A 15271-nucleotide genomic window follows, 5' to 3' on the forward strand; every position below is an offset into this window, starting at 1 on the left:
CCTCTGTAGAATGGGAGTGGTTTCCCACCTCTTTCAGAAATAACATATATAGTATTTAGCGTGGAGCCTGACACTCAGTCGGTGCTAATAAAAGGAAATCGTTTACCAAGGCTTCAAAGTCCTACTAATGTCTCTCTCTCCACAACTCTCCTGAGAGCTCTCCAGGCCAACAATCCTTTGATTTTTTTGGTCAATGACGGTATGGGTTTCCTTGGGGTGGGATGTTTTTGTAGCAGGTACAAACTTCCCAGGCCACAAAGTGACCTGTGTGAACATTGTTATTTCCCATAATTGATTTTAATTGCCATCCGACACTACCTTGCAGATGCCGGATTTGCCGGCACCACGGGTGCGGCCGCCCTGCTGCGCCCGTGCCGTTGGGGCAGAGAGAAAGCGGCTATTTCTACGCTCAGTGCTCAGAACCGTGGGCACGAAGAATGGTTTGTAGCCGAACATCAGTGGGCACCGCACGAGGGAGCCCCTTGTTCCCACGTGCACAGAAGAGAAGGCCGGGGAGGACCGAGGGAGCAGACAGGAACACGGCAAGCTTGGGACCGGTGGGATTGACCAGGAGAGGGTCTGCTGGAAACGATGGTTCTGTGTGGGAGGACATTTAGGCGTCCTTGAGCACCTGTGACGCGCCTCCCTGGCTGGGGGCTGCTGAGCTGGCGTCCTATGCCACCCAGCCTACGAACGCCTGACGTAAGGAGTCCCTTGAGGGAAGGCCAGAGGATCCGGTTGACAGCGCTGCTGCAGGAAAACAGGGTTTGGGAGGATTGGCTGATTAGATTCCAAAAAAAAAAAATTGCCATCCAAATTTTCCGTGTTGCATTGTATGGAAGCATTTTCTTAAAGAATTCAGGGTTTGCTTCAGTCAATTTTGTTTCTGCATCCTCTTTTCCCTGGGGTTTCAGCTAGTGCTGTCAGTAGGGAGAGGGCTTCTGATCTTGGTCACTTTCATTTTCTCTGCTGCATTCTGTGGGGTTCTGGTTCTACTGACCATCACTTTCTGGTCTCTGGTCACCCTGCTGGTGCTCGCAACTGGGACCGTTCACTGAGATGGCCGATGGTCCATCCAGCTTATGTCGTCATATCGTATCCTCCTGACCCTCAGCCTCTTCTGGCCCCAGACCCTCTCTCAGCCACTTCTGTGGGAAACTTGGGAGAGGGGGCTGTCTCCGGGCCTTTTTGCCCAGATAAGCCACTCCACTGAGTCTCCTTACATGTACATACATGTCGGGTATTCCGAGAGGATGGTGTCTCCATGCCCTTGCCCAGGAAGCAGGCTGCTTCCTCTCTGAGCTCTGTGCTTCTCCATTCCAGCCCATCCTCTGGGTGGGAAGAGAATGCGCCTTCATAGGGTTTTTACTGAGCCAAGAACTTCAGTATTCCAGGCTTAGCTCCTTTTGCTTCTCTCTGTTTCTTCTGGAACACCCCTGACCTGGGGACACCCTTGCTGCCATTTGCACTGGGGCAGGGTGGTATGACATACTAAGAAAGAAGCCTGCCACACCTTCACCCTCTCTTCTGGGTTCTCTGAGTAAAGGTCAATGCATGGCGGCAGCATTCCAGTGAAGTTTTGTGCTCATGGTGATGTGCAGGGTGGAACCTGGGTGAGGAATGATGGAGGTTTTCTGAGGTTTTTTGATACTCAGCTCCTTCAAAGGGCAGACGAGCCCGAATTCCTGCTATAGACAAGAGAAAACAGACTTTTCTGAAAGGAATTTTCTGGCAGCATGATGGGTAAGCTGTAGAATCACAAGATAGACTAGAGAACCGTATGAATTGGGCAGGAAGGCTGGGAGGTAGACCCACAGGCAGAACTAGTGAGGATGGGCCTGCTGACGTCGTGGTCACCACGACCCCTTGGTGCTGGCTGCCACGCCCCTAGCGTCAGAGGAGAAGCATCTCAATGGTCCCGGCTTCTCTGTGACCCTCAGTCAGTGTCCACGTCCTAGGCAGAAGAGCTCAGGATGAGTGGCCAAGCTGTCTCTGGCAGGATCTGGGAGAGGGAATGTGGCCCCACTGGGCTTCCATAGGGAATCCTGCCTCCTGCCCATCTAGGGATCTGCTCAGGCTTTGGATGCTAAGCAACCAAAAACAACAAATGCCATACATCTCTTTTATTTACCCAATTGTGCATTTGCCAAGAGGCAGTTTCAATCCTGCTTCATCTAGGCAGTCTGATACCTGGAGTGCTGCTTGTTTACACCGCTCGGAGAGCTTGCCAAGTCTGGTTAAGTCATACAAACAGACTAAGTGCTTTCTGATAGTTCTTATGCCGGTCTTCTTACGATGGCTAATGTAGTGGTTAACATTTATTGAATCACGTCCCAGGCACTGAGCTAAGTGCTTTATGTTGATGATCTATTGGGTCTTAGTCGCTGCCATTCTTCCAAGGAGGAAACTGAGGCCAGATGGTCCCACATTCACATGCGTTTAAATGGGAGGAATGAAGACTTAAATTCAGGCAGCCTCTCTCCAGAACTTGGCTAGGAAAGGGCTCTGCTCTCCATAATCCAGTGGAGACAGACGTTAAACTAGTAAACACAGCACTGTGTACATGATTACAGTGAGAAGCGGGAAGGGAAAGAGCAGGGTGGGAGGAGGAAAAATAACAGAGCCAGATTCGTCCATAGGGCGGCGGGGGTCTCGGGAACGTCTCTGCAAAGTGCTTAATTTTAAGCTGTGACCCCAGTGACAAGGATTAGCCAGGCAAAGCAAGGGAAAAGTGGCAACAGCCAATGACAAAGGCCTGAGGCAGGAGAGAACGGAATGTGTGTGAGGAATGAGAAAAGGCTAGTACAGCTGGAAGGGAAAGAGGGGTCCTCCGGGCAGGAGGCCAAGACATTTGGGCAGGGTCTCTGTGCTTTCTCAGCTCAGAACTCCTCCCCTTCTCTCATTGCTCACTCCCTCCTCCAGTCCTTATGCAAACCCTCCAGTGCTAACCTCCCAGCTGTCAGAATCCCACCGCTTCTCCCCACCTCCACAGCAGCCACCCTGGGCTCATCACTGCAATATCCCTTGGGTCCCTGTCTCTCTGCTTCTGCCACGTTCCTGTATCAGTTGCTACCAGCGCTAAAACAATCACACCCACCTCAGCTTCTCATCTCACAGATGAAAAAGCCCAGTCTCACAAGGGTGTGCAATGTCCTCCAGGCTCTGGCCTCTGTGCTGCTACCCCTCCCTCCCTGGGCTGCAGGGCCAGCCCTGCTGTGTCTTCAGCACACCAGGCAAGCGCCTGCCTTCAGGCCTTTGCACTGGCTGTTCCCTCAGCCCGGCCCAGAACGTTCTCTGCACACATATCCATGGGTCCCTTGTCATTTGCAGGTTTGCCCAGAGATGTTCTCATGGTGGACCGGAGGGCAGAGACAGAAACACACAGCCCTGCCCTCAAGTCATGTCTATCCACAGCCTACTGCCCAGTCACAGGACTGAGCCTAAAGTCAGAGGAAGGGGCATAGGGACTGTAGACGGAACATGCCAGAAGACAGGGAGGGTGGAGGACTAGGGCCCTTTTGCACTCCACCTAGATCCCTTCACCTGAGCACCTCCCACCCCGCCCTCCCCACACACAGGGACCCACCTCCTTTAGTCATCATTTTGTTTTCATTCAACAGATATTTATTGAGCTTAGAGACGGGGCAAGCCTTGTTCTAGGCACTGGGGCACAGTGGCACATAGTCAGGTCCCTATCCTTTGGGAGCTTACAGTGTTGTCTATTGACAACACTCAGTGGACAGACACCGAGCAGTGGGAAGTCCATTGTGAGGCCTGGGAGGCACAGTGAGAAACCAGAGGCAGGGGGCCCTATCTGGGACGGAGCAGCCAGGAAAGTCCTTGTGAAACTGTACCTCAGATTGGAACTTGAACCCGTGTGTTGGGACTCGAACCCTGACAAAACCCTGCTTGGGACTCTAACCCACACGGCCAGGACTCAAACCCGGCCAGAACCCAGGGACTTGAACCCACGCTCTTTTAATTAGAATCACTCACCCAATGTCTGGACTTACTGAGGCTCAGGTTCTTTGTGTCTCAGCACAGAAGGAATTCAGCAAGAGGCAAAGTGATAAGCAAGAAATAGATTTATTAATATAGGACACTTGTAAGAGATGCAAGTGGGCAGGTGAGGGAACTCTGCCCCGAGGATTGAATGGGCTACAATTTATAAAGGAAAAAAGGGGAAGGGAAAAAACTGCCTTCTTCAGGTAGACATAGATGCAGACGTAAGGCATACAGAATTAGCTCCTCCTTCATGTTAGGCAGGAAAGTGTCTGACCCTATGAGATCAAACTAGGATTATTAGTAGAAAAGTGGTTTCTTCCATCTAGTGGCCTGGGGCATATCTTGTGATTTTGTTTATGGTTTTATAATTAAGCAAGCTTGCTTCATTGAATAATGTTCCAATAGCTTTCTGGAGCTATCGTTGACTTACAGTGACCTCCCAAAGTTTCCTAGGTTTCCTTTTCTATCTATAGTCCCCCTACTGGGACTTCTACAACTACTTGTGTAACTATGCTATTCTATCCTCATCTGATAGAATGCTGAAGAAATGTTTGAGACGAACCCTAACGGGAGGAAGTGAGCCACGGGGGTATGTGGGAAAGAAGGCTTGGGGCAGGGCAGCTGCAGGTGCGGAGGCTCTGGGGCAGGAGTTCTGGGTGAGCCTGAGGAGCAGTGAAGAGCCCCAAGGCCCTGGAACTGGGGGGAAGCAGGTGAGCTAGTGATGATGACTGGGGCATCGTGGGGCTCTGTGGTTTCACTTGTGGGCTCACTTGGATTTTACTCCAGGTGTGAAGGGAGCTATCAGAGGGTGGCAAGCAGAAGGCTGAATTGTACTTTCAAAAGGCCACCCTGCAAGAGAGGCAGGAAGCCCCAGGGGAAGGCTGATTTAGCTGTCCCGGAGAGAGTTAGTAGTGAGGGACTGTGGCAAGAGGTCAGCATACACCTTGGAGGTGGTCCCAATAGGATTTGCTGATGCACTGGAGGAAAGGGAGGCAGAAGTCAAGGAGGGCCCATGCTTTTCTCTGAACAGGGGTTGAGTGAAGCTCTTATTTGCTTAGATGGAGAGTTCCAGGTAGGGACTCAACTGTAGATGTCCTCTGGGAGGAGACGGTCTTTGAAACTGGGACAGAGCAACTGAGGGAGGTATGGTGTCTTGGGTGGGCAGGGGGAGCCGATTTTTGTGGGGAGAGCAAGAGGTCATTCGAAGGTCACTAGCTAATTCATTCATTTGGCAAAAACTTACTAAGCACCAAGGCTAAGCCAGACGCTTTTCAAGATGCTGGGGAAACAACAGAAAAGAGAGACAGTGTCACCACTCTGATTTTGGTACCTTGCTTTCTAGTGGGGGAGACAGGCCATGAACACATGTGAAAGATAAGATTGTTTCAAAGATAAGATTGTTACAGGGAAACACAGGATAGTGGTAGAGGGTGACTGGGGAAGTCACACCTGGGCAGGGTCATCACCTGGGTCATCACCCAGGCAGCCCAAGGGACCAAACTCACAATCCCCAGGAAGACCTCAGCCCTGCTTGGCTTCTCTTTGTCCCCCAAAGAGGCTGCTGTGTCATGAGAAGGGGAGAAAGGGGTAATGGGCATGGTGATCTTCTGAGGTCATTGGGAGGGACTTTGTCCCGGAGGAGAAGCCCCTGTGGAAAGGTCCTGGTCTCAAGATTCGGGCATTAGAAATTTCTGACAAACAGGTTGGAATGGAGAGTCAAGGAGGCAGAGAGCCTGTGATGAGATACACGACCACGTCTCTGCAGAGCAAAACTGCTCAGCCTGCTGCAAGATTTTTCTCTGAGAGCATGGAAAGGGGGCTGCTCCCTCTGTACTGGTTTGAGAGTTTCTGCTATGCAAAGAATTTTCTTTGTGCTTCCTGGAGCTTTATCCTGCAAAGTATGGGGGAGTGGAGTATGGAGTCTCTGAGTGCTCCTAAACCACAGCTCCCCTCTCAGCCCTGCCATGGCAGAGACGGGGGCTTCAGGTGATCTGTCTGTGACTTTTGGGGACAGCAAGAAGCTCACACAAGGGAGTGATGTAGATCGACCAGACTTTAAAGAAGCAGACTCAGACAATCGTGTGCAAGCTTTGTGGGAGCTTAACTTGTAGCAAGTTAAAAGGCTAATACACGAGAGTTGTTGCAGAATATGGAGCAGGGGGGCGGTAAGATTTGGGAGACAGAAATTTATATGCACAGGAAGAGCATGGATATGGGGTGGAGGGATTGGGAAGGTTAGAGTTTTCATGCTTGAGTGAACTATGAACTATTTACTGAATTATGAACCACAGAAGGAGAAACAGATTTGGGGGGGTACGGGCTGCGGAGAAAAAGGGTCAAGTTCTGTTTGGGAAGTCTAGACACTTCTAGAGATATGGATCTGAAGTTTAGCAAAGCAGATGAACCCATAAATGCTGTCTAAGGTTACCAGGGCCTGGAGGGTGTTTGTGGCAGAGACAAGCCAGGTGATAACTCTGTCTCTTTTCTTTGTTTTTTGGGCCCCACTGAGAGCACAACTGCAGCCTCCCTTACAGTTGAGGGGCCATTTACGTGGCTTTGTTCTGGCCTATGATGCCATTTCTGGGCCTGGCCTGTTTCGGTTGCCAGTCCTCCACCATAGAGGTTGGCAGCCTTTTTTCTACAAAGGGTCAGATGGTAACTTTATTAGGCCTTGTGAGCTACACAGCCTCCTCTACAATTCAACTCTGCCCTTGTAGTGTGAAAACAGCTGTGGCAATATGTCAACAATGGGTCTGACTGTGATGCAATAAAACTATGTCTACAAAACCAGGCCGACCCCTGCTCTGCTCTCTTCTATTTGCTGCCTGGGTTCTGGTGTCCAGGTCTCCCTCAGAAGCTGTGTATGGAGATTGGCACAGCCTTACTTACTCTGTCTAAGTCACTGAATGACTGCAAGGAACAGAGGTCCCTGGTCCTTTGCTCCCTAGCCTGCCTTTTATACAAGTGAAAAGTAAGCTTACAATGTGTTTAGCAAAATGAGATTTGGGGAGTTACCTCTTGAATGAGTTAATGTTTTTAAGACAAATTGGTATTGCTGTTGTTCAGTCACCCAGTCGTGTCTGACTCTATGCGACCCCGTGAACTACAGCATGCCAGGCCTCCCTCATCTCCCTCACCATCTCCCAGAGTTTGCCCAAGTTCATGTTCATTGCATCGGTGATGCCATCCAGCCATCTCATCCTCTGACGCCCTCTTCTCCTTCTGTCCTCAATCTTTCCTAGCATCAGGGACTTTTCCAAAGAGTCGGTGCTTTGTATCAGATGACCAAATCACTGTAGTTCCAGCTTCAGCCGAGTCCTCTTCAGTACCACAGTTTGAAGGCATCAATTCTTTGGCATTTTGCCTTCTTTACAGTCCAATTCTCACAATTGTACGTGACCACTGGGAAGACCATAGCCTTGACTTTATGGACCTTTGTTGGCAGAGTAATGTCTCTGCTTTTCAACACACTGTCTAGGTTTGTCATTGCTTTCCTGCTAAGAAGCAATTGTCTTTTGATTTCATGGATGCAGTCAGCATCCGCAGTGATTTTAGAGCCCAAGAAGAGGAAATCTGTCACTACTTCCACCTTCCCCCCCTCTATTTGCCATGAAGTAATGAGGCCAGATGCCATGATCTTAGTTTTTGTAATATTTAGTTTTAAGCTGGCTCTTCCACTCTCCTCCTTCACCCTCATCAAGAGGCTCTTTAGTTCCTCTTCACTTTCTGCAGTTAGAGTGGTATCATCTGCATATCTGAGGTTGTTGATGTTTCTCTTGATTCTGGTTTGTAACTCATCCAGCCAGGCGTTTCTCATGATGTGCTCAGCATATAGGTTAAACAAGCAGGGTGACAGCAGACAGCCCTATTGTACTCCTTTCTCAATCTTGAACCAATCAGTTGTTCCATACAGGGTCCTAACTGTTGCTTCTTGACCTGCATACAGGTTCCTCAGGAGACAGGTAAGATGGTCTGCTATTCCCATCTCTTTAAAAACTTTCCAGTTTGTTATGATCCACACAGTCAAAGGCTTTAACATAGTGAATGAAAACCAGAGGTAGATGGTTTTCTGGAATTCCCTTGCTTTCTCTATGATGCAGCGAATACTGACAATTTGATCTCTGGCCCCTCTTCCTTTTCTAAACCCAGCTTGGACATCTGGAGACTCTTGGTTCACATAATGCTGAAGCCTAGCATGCAAGATTTTAAACATGACCTTACTAGCATGGGAGATGAGTGCAATTGTCCGATGGCTAACACATTCTTTGGTACTACCCTTCTTGGGAATTGGGATGAGGATTGACCTTTTCCAGTCCTGTGGCTACTGCTGGGTCTTCCAGATTTGCTGACTTATTGAAAGCAACACCTTGATGGTATCATCCTTTAGGGTTTTGAATAGCTCTACTGGAATTCCATCGCATCCACTAGCTTTGTTTACAGCAGTGCTTCCTAAGGCCCACTTGACTTCACGCTCCAGAATGTCTGGCTCTGGGTGACTGACCACAGCATCATAGTAATCCAGCTCATTAAGGTCTTTTTTGTACAGTTCTTCCATGTATTCTTTCCGTCTCTTCTTGATCTCTTCAGCATTTACTAGGTCTCTACTCTTTCTGTCCTTTATAGTGCCTATTTTTGGGTGAAATATTCCCTTGATATTTCCAGTTTTCCTGAAGAGATCTCTAGTCTTTCCCCTCCTGTTATTTTCTGCTAGTTTTATGGACTGTTCATTGAAGAAGGCCTTCTTGTCTCTGCTTGCTGTTCTTCTGAACTCTGTGTTTAGTTGGCTGTACCTTTCCCTTTCTCCCTTGCTTTTTGTTTCTCTTCTTTCTTCAACTATTTGTAAAGCCTCTTCAGATAACCACTTTGCCTTCTTGCTTTTCTTTTTCTTTGGGATGGTTTTGTTCACTGCCTCCTATGCAGTATTACAGACCTCCATCCATAGTTCTTTAGGCATACTATTAACTAGATCTAATCCCTTGATCTATTTATTACCTCCAATGCATATTTATAGGGGATTTGATTTCATCAGTACCTGGCTGACTTAGTGGTTTACCCCTCTTTCTTGAGTTTAAGTCTGAATTTTGCGATGAGAAGCTGATGATCTGAGCCACAGTCAGCTTTAGGTCTTGTTTTTGCAGGCTGTATACAGCTTCTCCTTCTTTGGCTACAAAGAATGTGATCAATTTGATTTGCATATTGACCATTTGGTGATGTCCATGTGTAAAGTCGTCTCTTGTGTTGTTGAAAAAGAGTGTTTGCAATGACCAGTGAATTCTCTTGGAAGAATTCAATGAACTGTTGCCTGCTTTGTTTTGTTCTCTAAGGCCAAATTTGCCTGTTACTCCAGGTATCTCTTGACTTCTTACTTTTGCATTCCAATCCTCAATGATGAATAGAACATCCTTTTTTTTTGGTGTTAGTTCTAGGAGGTCTTCTAGGTCTTCTTAGAACAGATCACCTTCAGCTTCTTTGGCATCGATGGTAGGGGCATCAGTTCAGTTCAGTCGCTCAGTTGTGTCCGACTCTTTGCGACCCCATGAATCACAGCATGCCAGGCCTCCCTGTCCATCATCAACTCCTGGAGTTCATCCAAACTCATGTGCATTGAGTCGGTGATGCCATCCAGCCATCTCATCCTCTGTCGTCCCCTTCTCCTCCTGCCACCAATCCCTCCCAGCATTATGGTCTTTTCCAATGAGTCAACTCTTTGCATGAGGTGGCCAAAGTACTGGAGATTCAGCCTCAGCATCAGTCCTTCCAATGAACACCCAGGACTGGTCTCCTTTAGGATGGACTGGTTGAATCTCCTTGCAGTCCGAGGGACTCACAAGAGGCTTCAGCACCACAGTTCAAAAGCATCAATTCTTCGGCACTCAGCTTTCTTCACAGTCCAACTCTCACATCCATACATGACCACAGGAAAAACCATAGCCTTGACTAGATGGACCTTTGTTGGCAAAGTAATATCTCTGCTTTTTAATATGCTGTCTAGGTTGGTCATAACTTTCCTCCCAAGGAGTAAACGTCTTTTAATTTCATGGCTGCAGTCACCATCTGCAGTGATTTTGGAGCCCCCAAAAATAAAGTCTGACACTGTTTCTACTGTTTCCCCATCTATTTGCCATGAAGTGATGGGACCAGATGCCATGATCTTAGTTTTCTGAATGTTGAGCTTTAAGCCAACTTTTTCACTCTCCACTTTCACTTTCATCAAAAGGCTTTTTAGTTCCTCTTTACTTTCTGCCATAAGGGTGGTGTCATCTGTATATCTGAGGTTATTGATATTTCTCCCGGCAGTCTTGATTCCAGCTTGTGCTTCTTCCAGTCCAGCGTTTCTCATGATGTACTCTGCATATAAATTAAATAAGCAGGGTGACAATATACAGCCTCGAAGTACTCCTTTTCCTATTTGGAACCAGTCTGTTGTTCCATGTCCAGTTCTAACTGTTGCTTCCTGACCTGCATATAGGTTTCTCAAGAGGCAGGTCAGGTGGTCTGGTATTCCCATCTCTTTCAGAATTTTCCACAGTTTCTTGTGATCCACACAGTCAAAGGCTTTGGCATAGCCAATAAAGCAGAAATAGATATTTTTCTGGAATTCTCTTGCTTTTTCGATGATCCAGCGGATGTTGGCAATTTGATCTCTGGTTCCTCTTCCTTTTCTAAAACCAGCTTGAACATCAGGAAGTTCACGGTTCACATATTGCTGAAGCCTGGCTTGGAGAATTTTGAGCATTACTTTACTAGCGTGTGAGATGAGTGCAATTGTGCAGTAGTTTGAGCATTCTTTGGCATTGCCTTTCTTTGGGATTAGAATGAAAGCTGACCTTTTCCAGTCCTGTGGCCACTGCTGAGTTTTCCAAATTTGCTGGCATATTGAGTGCAGTATTTTCACAGCATCATCTTTCAGGATTTGGAATAGCTCCACTGGAATTCCATCACCTCCACTAGCTTTGTTCGTAGTGATGCTTTCTAAGGCCCACTTGACCTCACATTCCAGGATGTCTGGCTCTAGGTCAGTGATCACACCATCATGATTATCTGGGTCATGAAGATCTTTTTTGTACAATTCTTCTGTGTATTCTTGCCACCTCTTCTTAATATCTTCTGCTTCTCTTAGGTCCATACCATTTCTGTCCTTTATCGAGCCCATCTTTGCATGGAATGTTCCCTTGGTATCTCTAATTTTCTTGAAGAGATCTCTAGTCTTTCCCATTCTATTGTTTTCCTCTATTTCTTTGCATTGATCGCTGAGGACGGCTTTCTTATCTTTCCTTGCTATTCTTTGGAACTATGCATTCAAATGGGAATATCTTTCCTTTTCTCCTTTGCTTTAGGTAGGGGCGTAGACTTGAATTACTGTGATGTTGAATGACTCGCCTTGCAAACGAACTGAGATCATTCTGTTTTTGAGGTTGCGCCCAAGTACTGCATTTCTGACTCTTGTTGATTATGAGGGCTACTCCATTTCTCTATGGGATTCCAGCCTACAGTAGTAGATGCAATGGTCATCTGAATTAAATTCACCCATTCCTGTCTATGTTTAGTTTTACCATCTCCTGCTTGACCATGTGCAATTTACCTTGATTCATGGACCTTACATTCCAGGTTCGTATGCAATACTGTTCTTCGCAACATCAGATTTTACTTTCATCACCAGACACATCCACAGCTGAGCATCATTTCCACTTTGGCCCAGCCGCTTCATTCTTTCTGGGGCCATTAGTCCTTCTCCTCTGCTCTTCCCAGTAGCATATTGGACGCCTTCTGACCTGGGGGACTCAGCTTTTGGTGTCGTATCTTTTTGTCCTCTTACACAGTTCATGGGGTCCTCATGGCGAGTGTACTAGGGTGGTTTGCCATTCCCTCCTCCAGTGGATCGTGTTGTGTCAGAACTCTCGACTGTGACCCGTCCATCTTGAATGACCCTACAGGGCATGGTTCATAGCTTCACTGAGTTATGCAGGACCCTTCACCACAGCAAGGCAGTGATCCAGGAAGGGGCCCTAGGAGTGGGGTTTTACCACAGTAAACGTCTGAAATGCATGGAGTTGTAGTGTAGTTGGGGGCAAGTGGTGAGGAGACCATTTTGGGGATCTGGAAAGATGGAGACCCATGCTATGCGATGGCAAACATTTGGAAGGATGGTTGCTATATATGAGCAGGCCAGCTGTCCTCTGAGCTGACGTTCTAGGGGAAGTGGTTGTAAAACAGATTGTCATAGAGAGCTTTGGTTTTTGTAGGCAGTATTTAACAAGGTATTAGAATAAAAAGATGAGGCCAGGCAAAAACTGGCTAATTTGCAAGCAAAACTAAAATGAAATACGAAGATCCTAGAAACCTGGGGCCTTGGCTGGGAAGGGTGACTGCTTCTAGACAGTCAGAAGGAATTCACATTCAACAATCTTTTGAGCAGCAAAGGCCCATTAAGCCTCAACCCTGTGCCAGGTCAGAGGAAGCGAGTGTCCTTCCCCCTGGCCTGAGAGCCTCTGGTGTCTGTTAGTGTATCCAGGGACATGGCCCAAGGACAGGAAGTCAAAAACCAGTCTGAAGAATGGTGTCTCAAAATGAATTTTGCGTGTGGTCACTGACACCTGAGGCTGACTGGGAGCAGAGAAATGAAGAGCCTTTCAGGTTCTGAGGGATCTGTCCCGTCAACTAAGTCAGAAGCCTGAACTAAAATAAAAAAGATGTTGACTCTTTGGGCTTAGAACCATCTCAGGCCTTCGAACGTTTACCAGAGGGAGTTGCAGGCTGCAAGAGAGAGGCAGTCACCTAGGAGGGCATTTCCCAATACCTACTCTGAACCAGGCACCAGAGCAGAGCGGCAGCAGAGCCCTGGACCGGGAGGGGAGCTGCGGAGGTCGGGCAGGGCAGGGCAGAGTCTCTCGCCAGGCAGCCACTTTTCCAGCGTCCGTCCGGCTGGATTTCACAATTGCTGTGATTAGAGCCTGCTCGACACTTTGCATTCTTCTCCTGACTGGGGTGTTGTATGGTGGATATTCTGCCCCTGGATACTGTGTGTGTGTGTGTGTGTGTGTGTGTGTGTGTGTGAGGCAGTGAGAGGGAAGGCCAGATGAAGACAGCTGACTTGTTTTTTAGTTTGTTGGTTTCCAGACCACAAAGACTTCCCTGTAGCTCAAAGGGTAAAGAATCTGCCTGCTCTGCAAGAGACCCAGGTTTGATCCCTGGATCGGGAAGGTCTTCTGGAGAAGGGAATGGCAACCCACTCCAGTATTCTTGCCTGGAGAATCCCATGGACAGAGGAGACTGATGGGCTACAGTCTGTGGGATTGCAAAGAGTTGGACACAACTGAGCGACTAACACGACTACTATTAGACCACAAGGAACCACAATGGACTAGAGAGAGAACTGTATCTCTTGGGGGTCCCAGGGTGTGGCTGAGGTCCCAGAAGGCAGAGAGGGCACAGGAGTGGGAGTGTGTTCCGTGTGGGAGAGGAGGAGAGGAACAGCACTCCTTCAGTGACCACAGGGGCGCAGTGGGGAGACAGCAAATTAGCCAAGATGGCATATCCAGGCTCTCTTGCTTCACGTTTTGTAAATAATGACTGTGTAACAGCTGAGATCATTTATAGCACTGCACCTATGTGTCACGAGGTACTCGCTTGGTCACGAGCTACTTTGTGCTGTAGGGGTATAAAAGCTCCACCTAGGAAGCGGCGGCCTTACTGCTTCGTCACGGCTGTGTCCATTGGGTCAGCCATGAGAGGGGAGAATATAGAGTGTCTGCTGCTACTGCTGCTGCTGTGTCAGCCAGGAGAGAATAAGCATGTCTGCAGTTCCTACAGCTCCTTGAGTCTCCTTCCAGCCTCTTAACTTGCACCTTGCCCATCCTGAGTTCAGTGAACCGTGTGAACAGCAAGGCAGTTGGGTCATGAAAGTAGAGTCCTTATGGATGAACTTAGGGCCCTTATTAAAAAAAAGGCCGCAAAACTCTTCCACCCTTCCCTGATGTGAGGACACAGCAGGATGAGCCGACTGTGAACCAGGAAGTGGGCTATCACCACACACCCAATCTGCCAGTGCCTTGATCTTGGGCTTACCAGCCTCCAGACCTGTGAGAAGCCCAAGTGGACTAAGGTGGTGTTCTGGCCAACAGGAAGTGGGTAGAAGCGGCATTTGCATCTGTTGTGAAAACCTAAGAGAACTTCCACACTGTTCTCCATGTTCTCTCAGGTCCCTGGCTGGAGATGGATGCCCAAGGCCTCCGTGGAAGCCACATGTAAAGAAGGCAGGGGTTGGACCCTTGGTGGCTCTGTGGAACACACTGCCAGCTGGATTTTATATGAAGAATCATCCCTCTATTGCATTAAGCCACTGCAACCTTGGATTCCCATGTCAGGGTGGCTGGTATCACCTTCATAGCACCTAGTGGAAGCCATGGGGGCAGAGGAGCCAGAGCAGGGGTGTGGGGGCTGGCAAGAGAGGGGTTCTGGGGATCACTGCAGCTCTGCTTGAAGGGCAGGTAGAGAGATGAGGGTAGCGGGGCTTCTGGATGAAAAGGACTATGGTGGCTGGAGAAAGAACCTGTTAAGACCCTGTTACAAATAATTTCTGGGTCAGTCATAGAGTACAACCATGGCCCTGCGTGAGTCCTGGTGTGGGAGACGGGTCCACAGTGCCATATGGCAGAAGCAGCTCAGAGCAAGAGGCGAGGCTGGGTACCCAGAAAGATACTCAGCCCAAAGTGGTGAGAGTGGGGGTTCTAGGTGAGGGGCTTATGGACCCCTCTGAGAACCAGACAAAAACTAAGGCCCCTCTTCTCAGAGCGACACAGGCAGCTGGCACACACCATATGGCCCCGTGCTCAGAGTTTCTGTGAATGTCCGAAGGCAGCCTGAGGGCCAGGGGAAAGAACCCCCTCTGTGACCTCAGTTAACTGACTCCCTCAGCCCTGTAGGGATCTGTACTTTGAAAGGAGGGGACAGAGACACCGGGTGGAACTGGCTCAGAGTCAGACAGCGGGAAGAGTTGGCACCTGGATTGAGGTCAGGCTGGTCTGATCTCCTCCTGTTCTCTCTGCAAAACACCCAGAGGATCTCTTCAGCTGTCCGGAGGCATTGCCACCACAGAAGATGGAGAAAAACTCAAGGCCTGGAGACAGGCCAGGCCTCACTCAGGAAGGGCGCAGATGCTGGAGCTCAGGCCCAACTTCATTCACAGCCTGGGGGGACGGGCAACACTGAGGCAACGACACGTCACTGGTGTGGGTGGCTGGAGTGGGGCCATCCCTGGAACCTTGGA

The sequence above is a fragment of the Bison bison genome, unplaced genomic scaffold (assembly GCF_000754665.1).
Source record: "Bison bison bison isolate TAMUID 2011002044 unplaced genomic scaffold, Bison_UMD1.0 scf7180017864180, whole genome shotgun sequence".
Taxonomy (NCBI): Eukaryota; Metazoa; Chordata; class Mammalia; order Artiodactyla; family Bovidae; genus Bison; species Bison bison.